The sequence below is a fragment of the Cyanistes caeruleus genome, chromosome 9 (genome assembly GCF_971803275.1).
Source record: "Cyanistes caeruleus chromosome 9, bCyaCae1.hap1.1, whole genome shotgun sequence".
Classification (NCBI taxonomy): Eukaryota; Metazoa; Chordata; class Aves; order Passeriformes; family Paridae; genus Cyanistes; species Cyanistes caeruleus.
Window position 1 is genome coordinate 1,837,122 of NC_141709.1, and position 10,993 is coordinate 1,848,114.

General features: G+C 41.9%; 1 protein-coding gene across 50 annotated transcripts in view; it reads right to left on the reverse strand.

Annotated features, from left to right (window-relative positions):
• The window catches only part of PRRC2C (proline rich coiled-coil 2C), a 69,344-nt gene extending 58,351 nt beyond the window's left edge, over window positions 1–10,993 (reverse strand). For all 50 annotated transcript variants that reach the window (XM_086842407.1, XM_086842406.1, XM_086842383.1 and 47 more), the window contains exon 1: window positions 10,789–10,993. The gene's annotated coding sequence lies outside the window, so the exon portion shown is untranslated. The remainder of the gene's footprint in view (window positions 1–10,788) is intronic.

Genomic DNA, 10,993 nt, shown 5'->3' on the forward strand with positions numbered 1-10,993 from the left:
AATAAAATTATTATTATTTTTTTTTTACCACATATTCCATTGGGTTTAGAGGCAGATGATCCCAAATCAGTGTTAGTAATTTTAAAAAAAATTCACTCCACACAAAAATGTGGCATTGAAAATTTCAGACAAAGCTTTCATTTCAACTGTAAGTCTGGCATATTTACATTCTATGGCATATTTACATTCTAGATCTGAAGAAATAGCCCACTACTGCAAAACCTAAGCATGATCTCCAGCTAGATACTAAGATTTGAAAAACAACTGTGTGATCTTCAGAAAAGAGACCAATTTAAATCAGTTACAGAAATAGAATGCCAATTTAAAACAAAGAAACAGAGGATACTGGAGTCAAAGTACTTAGAACCCAAGAAAGGCTTTTTTGTAACCCATCCTCAGGGAATCCTATTATTTTGAAAGGACACTCCAAAATACTGTTCAATTACTGAATACATGGGGTTTGGATGTGGTTTTGTACAGAGAAGGTTGCACACAAATAAGAAAATGGAATCCTAATTAAACATCCTGACTGACCTTCTCTGACATGGATGTTTATAAACAATACACATCAATAATTTCTTCTTAATGGCCTTATACTTTCAACTCTGGGACCAACATTTTTAGCCCAATTATTATTTACAAAACCATAACAATGAAACAGATATAAAAGTTTTGGCCATTTATCTCACTATTAAGAATTCTTAAGAATTTCAGCACTATCAGATTAATATGACACAAAAACAAGCTTGAAGAACGTCTGGTAACACTTGGGCAGCAAAGAAGCCTCTGTCAAATCTAAGTATTTAATAAATCCTCTCAAATCAGGATTTCCTTTCCCTCCAAAAGCCACTTGCAGCAAGGTTCATTATCAAGCAGATTGCTGCTAAGAAAATTGCAAGAAACCTTTGGAGACTCCAAGCTTGTTTTTCATGTATCTCCATCACAGCTCTGTGACCTACAAGAAGTGAAGCTCTTCAAATCTTTAAAGAGTTCTTGGGTAGATCTCAGTACAATTTCTTGAACAAGACCTACACAAGTTTTATTTCCTTCAAAAGTCTCACTAAGACACTTTTCCATCTCTAGATTTTGGCCTCACTGGTTTCCAGCAGAGCTTGAAAGAGCATGGACTGTGTAAAATCCATGGAGATTGTCAGCCAAGTAGGACAGGAAAACCCTTTAATCACCATCTCTTCACCTCAGTGGGAGAACTGTAGGACAGGCACAATCTACAGAGGAGTTAATAGCCACCAAATGAAAAAAAAAAAAAAATCCAAATTAGTTTGGTTCTTCAGAACGACGACACCATCCTGAGACAAAAGTGTAGCAAGGCTCTGCAAGTTCATTCTTTAAATAACTCCTTTTAAAGCCTAAAAAAGTCTTTCCAAAACTGAGTAGTCAGGTGGAAAACACACCATGACACAAGACAGCCATTTTAGGGATTATCCCCACAGATGCATCTATAAAAATGGAGTTTGTGGATGCCAAAAACAAAATGTGGATGCCAAATTTGTGGAATCCACAAATACGTCTGCACCAATTCTAACAGACATCCAACAACAGTCTAAATACAGCTACTAAGCTAAGCAATGAAAAACAACCCAAATTAGCCACCCACAAAAAGAACTCTACTCAGAAACTAACTTCACCACAAAGCATATGTTACTTTGAACCAGCCATCCATGGAGCAAGCAAATCTGCAGCCTTAGAAAGCCTGAAAGGCAGCTTGTTCAACTGATTTTTTTGGGAGAAATACGAATCACCTAAAGCCTGGCTTTCCAACAGGAAAACCAGCAACAAACCACAACAGATGAGGGAATTTTTGTTAGGAGCATTTTAAGACTAACATGGCACTAACCAAACTTTTAGGATGCCTATTGCAGAAGAAGATTTGTCAGATCTATTATTTTTTTCTTGAGAACAAAAGAAAAAAATAATTAAAAACCCCACAGATCGAAGAACAGCAAACCTCAAATTTGTCTCTATACATAGATTTTAATATGTATTTAACTGTATGTGCACAAATATTTCACAGAAACCATATTCCTGTGGAACAGCCCTAGCAAAAAAGAAGCTTGATCAGTAGGATCAAGCAGAATCAGCATGACTTAAAATGTGTCCACATAACAAGGGATTAAAAAGCCACAGACAGGTTAAACTCACACTGGCAATAAAACTGTCAAAAATGCACTGAATATTTTCATGTGTCACACAGCTGCTTTCTTTCAGCTAAGATAATTTCTGGTATTTCTTCTGCTTATGAAATCTTTTCCTTTTTAGGTGACCTCAGGTAACTGAGAGATTCTGGTCCCATTTCTTCCTGTCACAGGCAGTATGATGCCAGTGCAGCTATTTAAGAACTCTGGGGAGGAATAAAGCAGTTTTCATTTCATTTAGTCAGTTTTTTGTTTTTTTTTTTAATGTTTATATTTAGAGCATCAAATAAAGCCTGACAAATACTATTTAAACATTACCTAGAACAATGCAGAAATCCAGGAAATCAATGAAGTTCCTCCCTAAAATCTTAATTCAGTTCTCAACTACTGCACATGCAGAAGCTATAATAGCTCTGCTTTAGCTTTTTAATTAAATACTATTTGTATTTTAATGATAACTATACAATTAAAATAGAAATTGATTTTAAAAAATACTGATTTTCAAAGTGTAGCATCAAACAAGGTCAAATTAAGAAACTTCCTTCAGTGAATTTTGTGCCTGGTAATTCTTTGAATTTCCAGAGGTTAGATAATGAAAAATGGTACAAATACCACCAGAGAGTTTCAACAAAAGCTCTTCTACTATTCTGAATTGAAAACCCAACATCTGCCACCTCAAGTAGCAGAACTTCTAAGCAAGACTCCTACAAAAATCCTGCTCTGGTAGTCAAGTACCTTGAAGAAATGAAATACATGATGTCCACACTCAGCCTTAAGGCTCCAGTCCTTAGCAAAAAAAAAAAAAAAAAGAGAAATGATGACTGGCTTAAAAATTCTAGACAGAAGTGATTTTAATTTGGTTTCTGAGTTTAGAAAATTTACTTTGGTCATTTTTTCAAACTTCTTTGCAACATGAGGAATAGTTCTTTAGGATAACAGAGTGATGGAATTTGCATGCAATCAAGTACTAAAGAGAAGGGACTTGAAGGTTGAAGTTGTGAACCTGATTGCACAGGCACCACAAAATCACGAGGATCAGTAACCCTGGATATGCCACAAGGCCAAATGCACCCTGGGTTCAGCATTCCCCTCTTCTGGAATGGTCCAGAGACTGATCCTGGTAGAGGCACACCAGCCTCAACACTCCAACAAATCTTATTCTGTCTCTACAGGAACAGGTTTTTTAAGCTGAATTTATCCCAGAGAGCTTCCCACTGCAGATGGAGGTGATGTGGGATCATGATTAATCAAACAGTTCTCCACATGTCTGCTTGCAGATTCCAAGAGTAATGACCATCAGACTTGTCCAGTTCTTTTCAGAGCAATTCCCAGTTTGGCTTGAGGCACAGCAAGGCAGCAATGCAAAACAAACCTTATTTCTCACAGATACATGAATAAAGAGCTTCCAGAGGCCAAAGACTCCAAACTGTAGGATGAGAACACCACAGAGGAATATAGTGAGTAGGTAAATACAGCACAGCAAATGTCCAGTTCATTTTCTCATGAACCACACCAGCGGAGAGAAACTTAACTCCACAACCACAGCTTGAGTGCAAGTGAAGAGTAATTACCTAAACCTATTAGAAACCTGTATTAGATACCAAAATCTGTATTAGAAGCATTCCTTCAAGTGCCAGCCCTTTTCAAATTATCAGTTTCTCTGCCAGAAAGGATTTTTCAAGGCATTCCAGTAAAGAGAATGACAGTGGGAGTCCCACCTAAGTGAGAACCAGCACAGGACAAAGCCGATGCACCGACCCAACACAGCTGTCCTGGCCATGTGCCGACAATCCTCAGACACAAATTACAATTTAAATATTTCCCTAGATTAACAAACATCTTGCAGCTAAAAATCTGTTCTTTTCTGAAAACCTAACATCCCAGATTTCTCTGCAGGTCACTTTTAGAGCAGGATATTTTATTTCTTCTTAGCCTGACAACGTCTCCACAAATCTCTTCCGAGTTCTTTGACACCAAGGATTAAGCATCTTTTGGAAGACAGATTTTTGATTTTCCAGTTGTATGCAGTTGGTTAAGAAACTTTCATAAATTGTAAATTTTTAATTGAGGCAGGAGTTTTGAAGTTCTGGAAGGAAGCCAGGGCCAGAAAAAAAAACCCCAAACAGTTTCTATAGAATTAAAGAGACCATCATAATGATATGTGTTCTCATTATTTCTGGGAACAGAACAATGTAAGTGCTTTTGCCCAATTAGCTTTTCAACTTGCAGATGCCAAATGAGACTTATTTTTAAGTTTTGCAAAACCATTTATTAAAGAAATTTCCATTATTTGGAAGAATGAGAAAACTTCAAAGCTCATGAAACTGAATCAACTGCCTATTTGAGAATAAGATAAGGGAATAAATTAAGGCAAATTCTTGCAGAAACAAGCTATGTACCTGCTATCAAAGTGCAGGATTCAAACAGCAGCCTGGTAGGCAGCACTTTTCTCTGAATACAGAAGACTACCATGACCTGTCTTACCAGTCAGGACTTTTAACTGAAAAAATTACAACTATTCACCAGGCTTCTTAATAGCTAATTTAGATCAGTTTATCCAAACCACAGCAGCTCTCTGTAAAGGCATCTGTTAATGGTTAGGATCACAAACAATCCCTGAAAAAAATGACAAACACACTCAGCAGACTGTCACAAGCACCACTTTGTTTCTTGCTCAACTGAACCACACCATCCAGCAGAAGCCTGAAAAGGCAAAAATATCAGCAAACCCCTTCTGCCACACACAAAGTGACGTGGGGAGCATCCTCCTTGGTGGCACTGAGTAGTGGCTGCTGGGTCAGGCTGAGAAAAAGGGGACAAAAAGACAAACCCAGTGAGGGGCACAGCAGCAGCCTCACACAGGGTGAGCAGTGCTCAGGATCTCCTCCTCTGCCTGGGGAAGTTACCAGAGACAGCAGCTGAGGTGAGCAGGAGTGACTCCTCAAGTCGGTGGAAAACACTTCCTTTTAGGAAGCTGATAAAGGAAAATCTCTAAATGCATGATAAAGGACCAAACAGATGAGCAGAAGTTGCAGCATTTACAGCCAATACCCATCTTTCCACTGTTTCATTTTTCCTTTTCACTTCAATACTTGCCGCAAAAGCCCCTTTATTACAAAGCAGTTAATTTACAAATAAATTGCCCCAAAAGCAGTTTATTACAAGCCCTCACTGAGCTGGTGGCACAATTTTCAACCCTTCCCACTCACCCCATGTAGACTTGGACAGTGGAACAGAGCAGGAAAGATTAGGAGAAAAAAGTTAAACCACTCCTTTGCTGGGAGTAACTCAAGGAATCTCTTTCAAAACTTCCATTTCCTGATCCTTTACCACAATTTCCAACCCCCACTGAAATAATCAGTATTTTTTTCACAGAGGAAATGACACCTTTTTTCAGCATTCTTCCCTGGGAACAACACTGAACAGTAGATTTTTCATCATGTTCTTCTTTGCCTTTCAAGTATCCCTAACCTCAACTGCAAACATGTAAAAATTTTTATACATAACTTTTTTATCCAAAGCCCCTATTCATAAGGTAATCCTCAAATAAGAAATAATTATTTCTTATTATAAGAGGCATTATTTTGGAAATTTGTTAGAAGTTGCTTTGAAATAATGCAAGCTCCTCTGTCCATGAGCTCCTTCAGAATATTCTGACAGTGCACAAGAACCACTCTAGGGCTACATCCTTAAGGATTTCCCCTCTTCTTTAGAACACATGTGCCAAAATTAATCCCTTTTTTGCCATTTTTTCCCCCTAACTCTTTTCTGTTCATCTTCTCAAGGTATTTTTGTTGTTGAAGAGTCCAGCCTGAAGACAGAAGCACTCAGCAGCAGGAACCTACAGAATAAACAGTTTTCTGGAGTCTTCTACAACCTCACCATTATAAAAAAAGCCCCAAACAGTGACTCTAATCAGTTATGTAATGACTTAAGCTACTTGTCACCACGTTCAAAACTTACCACCTCGCCCAAATTCTTTGTTGCCTGTTACTCCTATCATATTCCTAACCTGACTCACATACATCAAAAATAAACATTAATTTCTTCTCTGTATTAAAGAGCTGTTACAGCTTATTTTGAAGGTTTTTAAGATACTCCCACTGTGACAGTGAGAGGCAGGGTTGCCAAATGCTCCAGCTTGTAACACACTGATAGCACCAGTAAAAAAAAATTCACACCAATGCATATAAAGGTGGCAGAATTTTGCACCCTGGTCTGGTCCAGCTTGGAAAGAGTTCAAAGCTGCTCAGTCTCTTCTACCTGCTGTCCATTATCCTCTGGATCTCTGGTTACATGCTTTTCCCTGTGACTCACTAATTTCTTGGAACAGACACATCTCCTTGTTCACTGAAGAATGCTCAGCATGGAAGAGATTCAGCTGCCAACACCACACTGACAACAGCTCTGGACAACACCAGTTAATTACAGTAGGGCTCAACTTCAGACCTCTGTTTTAGACTGGATTTGACCACATAAAAAAGGAAAATAAGAAGATGAGAAGCTAAAATTAAAAAGCCTTATCAGCATAGCCAGCTTTATGCATCTCTCAGCACTAGAGAATCCATTTCCCATGGAAGTTAACTTGCATCTGCCAAATGGCTGCAGACAAGGTTTAACATCTTCACTTGCTCTTGGTTCTCTGTTTAGTCTGCTCAGAAAAAAAAACCCCAACAAAAACAAACCCTCAAGTCCCTTGACACTTTGCTTTCAAGATGCAGTAAATAATTCAGGCTCAACACATTATCAAAATACTTATCAAGGAACTTTTTGTTATCCAAAGCTCTGTCCATGCTGCATCTGTGGCATAAAAAACATCTCTTAACTAACTCCAGCAAAGCAACCACTCAGAAATGCCACAAGCCAAGGCAAGCTTTTCTTGCCAAAATATTTCTTATTTGCATTGTCAAGAGAAAATGTTTTTGTTCCTTTTCATTAGAGGACTTCTGCTGTGCACCTATACAAAGCACAGACTGTCCTAAACATGACTAAAAAACAAGCCCTGTAAATCAGTATTTATTCTTTTTCAAAATGAAAGCATCAATTCATTGATATTAAGACTGAGGTCCTTCAGTGGAGTAGCTGATGAGTTTGAAACAGAAGTCCTAAAGCAATATCAGGTCTTTAACTGGAAGGAAATTATTGGCTTCTCAAACAAAAAGTAAATGTTGCTGCACTTCCACCTTAACTGAAGGTTCCAATCAGTTTAAGTATATCTTAAAACATGCTGCAGTATATCTGCAAACATTCCTTGAAATTATGACTGTAGACTGAAATTATAAGTTAAAATCTATAAACAATAAAATCTAGCAACAGACACATACTTACAAAATATGAATTTTAACACAAGGTGCAGTGGTTTATATGATTTCATGATGACAGCTTAAAAAGGGCTGCTTTTCTAAGAAAGTTTGGTTTGCTAACTTAAGCAAGCAGTGCAGCAAAATATGGACAGCCTAGTGATTGCTGAACTACAATTTATAGCCCAACTAGGTAAAATCTGAGTAAGGCTGCCATTTCACTTAGGAATCAGCTGTACATTGATTAAATTGGTATTTAAGAGACCCCTCTTGTCTCAGTTACCCAGGACTTCAGTTCTTCAGGCAGTACTTGTGTATTTATTGTAGCTGAATATAAAGTGCAGCCACTCCTGTCTCTGATGCTGGAAGACCCTGAAAATGAAGCCCACGTTATTTCCAAATACACATCAGCTAAGATTTATCACCATCATCCCTCAGACTGAACACATGTAAGACTGATTCTGCACTCTAATTTTCCCGTTAATCAAGACAGTGTCAGATAATTTAAACCATGAACAATGTGAATGTTAAACAGTTTCTCCCTTTAGTATGTGTTTGCAATCTGTAACAGACGAGCTCGTTAGCATTTACTTAGAATGTTATGTAATGGTTGAGGTATTTGTAATAAAAACAGTCTATTTCTGTTAGCCTGTTCTTCATAGACATAAAAGCTGTCTTCATCTGATTTTTATTAGGACTTCATCTTTCTCTACTCTTGATGCATTTTTTAAGACTCCTGTGCACTCCATTTTCATTTCACCGATACTCAGAGCATTATTTTCTCCCACCTCCTCACACGAATTTCAGATTTTATTTTTACGCTACTTTCACCCGTGAGCTCCTACTGCATTTTGTAAAACCCAAGAAACAATGAGAGCACGAAGCTGAGCAAAGGAAAAATTTCCTACAGAAGATGAACTGGTTCTACCAGTAAAACACCACCAGCAGTCCCGTCATTACAAGCCCAACATCCATCCTCAACGAGTGGGAAGGTGCTGCATTTTCACGTGGTGGAGATTTTCCCCCTCAAACCCTCCACTACTGCAGGAACCTCTGAAGATGTCAGCCAAAGGAAGAAAAGTGTTTTTCCTTTTCTCACATCCCCAGTCCACCAGACAAGGGTTTATCCCTCTGCAAGAGGACACTGGGCACGGCTTTAGTTCTCCTGCAAGATTTTTATCTCCTCATTTTCTCCACACCACCCCTTATATGGTATTTAGTCTCTGCTTCCTACCCTCTTCTCCACTCTCACATCCTTGCTGTTCCTTATCCTGGAAATCCGTCTGGAACAAAGAAATTGTATTCCCAGTACTGCAGGACACCTGGCTGAATTCAACCCCATAGAACAGGATCCTGCTTTGACTTCCATTCTTTCCCTTAATTGCCACCCAGCATTCATTCAGACAGCCCCAAAGCGACAGGGGAGCTCCCTTTGGAATTGCCTTAGGACCTATGGAAGGTGCATCCCTGAAATCTGTAGCATTGGACCAGGAGCCCAAGTTAAAACTGGAGACTGATGTAACTGTTCTGCTCTACAAAAAAACCAGGCTTCCCATTATGGAAAGTCTAAATGGGAGCAAAGATATTATAAATTGCTACTAAACTACCAAGACACAGAATATTTATATTACCAAGACTCACAGAAGGAACTGTATATTGAGTTATACATATTTCATGGGCTATTATCTACAAAAGCCAAGAACTTCACACAAGGAACGTATCCACACACCGAGGCAGAGTTTGAGGTGGCAGACAGAGCCTCAATCCTGGTATTAAAGCAGTGGCCTAAGAGAGAACCAAGCTCTCACTTCAGTTTAAAGAGTGACCTCTCAAGCCCACATCACCAAACCACCTTTCCACTGAACATTCATCCAGCTCAATCAACTCCCCAAACTCTTGGGATTCTTTATTCTCCATAAAACAGTTGTAGAGCTGCACCAAAACCACCACAAAATTAATGCAGAAGCAAAATTCTCTAAACTACAAAATTAAAAAAAAACCACAATCTGAGAGCCACATAGAGCTCCTGGCAGTCAGTATTTAAGGTCAATCCTTTTGTTTCTCATACATGGACAAATGAGATCATGTCCTGTTTCCTGCCCCTTCAGAAGCAGCTTCTTGTCTGAGCAGCACTCTGTAAGATGAGACACCAAGTAGGCCAGGCGCCTCATTGCACAAGAAATAAAACTATTAAAAATTACAGCCCTGTTCCTTCTATGGGAAATATTGCTAATTTTCAGTAATATACCTATCTAATCCAAATAATCAGGGTAGGAGAAACGGTTCTTTCTTGAAGTCATCTGAGTTTTAGATGTTCCACCAAAGAATATATTTACAGAACATCCACGTGAAACAGAAAAAGGAAAGAAAAACCACGATGCTCCATTCAGCACCCAGCACCATGCTCTCATGCATGTCCCCTTCCTCAGGAAGGCAACTGGTAATCATCTGGGCCACTTTTAGCCTCCAAATTCTTCAATCCCTGCATCCCTGGATTATGCCCACTGCAGACCAACTGCCTGAATTTCAGCCGTGTCATCTCACCTGACGCTCTCACCATTCTTTAAGCGCTATCCGTGAGAACACCCCTGGCTCTGACCACCCCACCCCTACAAATCCTGGCCCCGGGAGCACAAACAATGCCTTCCTTCACTCAGTCCTGCACCAAACCACCCAAGAACCGCCTTTTACCGTAGGGCGAAGAGTGAAAGACCCGTGGATGCGTATTTCAGAGTTGGAAAAGCGAGGCGCCTTGCCTCCAGCACCCCGCACGGAAAGGCTGCTGGTGCCCCGCGTTTCTGCAGGAAGAATCACAGCCACCAAGTGAGCGCAGATGCACGCAGGGCTCGGAGCGCTCCTCGAGGATCTCCAGAGGAGCGCGAAAGGGAGAAAGAGAAGGAAACGGGAAGAGAGGAAACGGGAGACCAAGCGCCGTTAATAAAAGGGGAAAAGCGGGAGGCAGAAAGGCGGGCGGGAGAAGGAAGCAGCACCCCCGCTGGAGCGGTCCCAGCGCAGCCGCCCCTCCCGCCGCCCCCGGGCTGTGCCCGGCGGGGCGCGGCCGGCTCCGGGCGCCAATGCGGGGCGGCCCAGCAAGCCCCGGCCGGGCCGCCCAGCGAGCCCCGGCCCGGCTGCCCGGCGCCGCTGCTCGCCCCGCTCCGGCCGGCGGAGGTGCCGGCCCGGGGCGCCCCTCACCCGCCGGCCGCGGGCCCGCCCGGGCGGAAGCCGCCCCCGCCCGGGGCCATGCGGCGCAGGCCGCCCGCCCGCTCCTGCCGCCGCCGCACCGCGCCGCGGGCCCGCGCTCCGCCGCGGTGAAGCGGAGGAGCCCCGCCGCTTACCGGGCGCGCAAGGCGGCGCTCGGCTGCCCGAGGGTCCCGGTGCCGGCGGGGCCGCTGCCTCTCCCGGCGCCGCCGCCTCGGCCGCTCGCACACAGGGGCCAAGATGGCGGGCGGCCAAGCCGGGCGCCAACGACGTCTGACGTCACCGCGCACGGTGCGCACCGCCGGTCCCGCCCCCGCGCCGCCGGTCACGTGACCGCGCCGT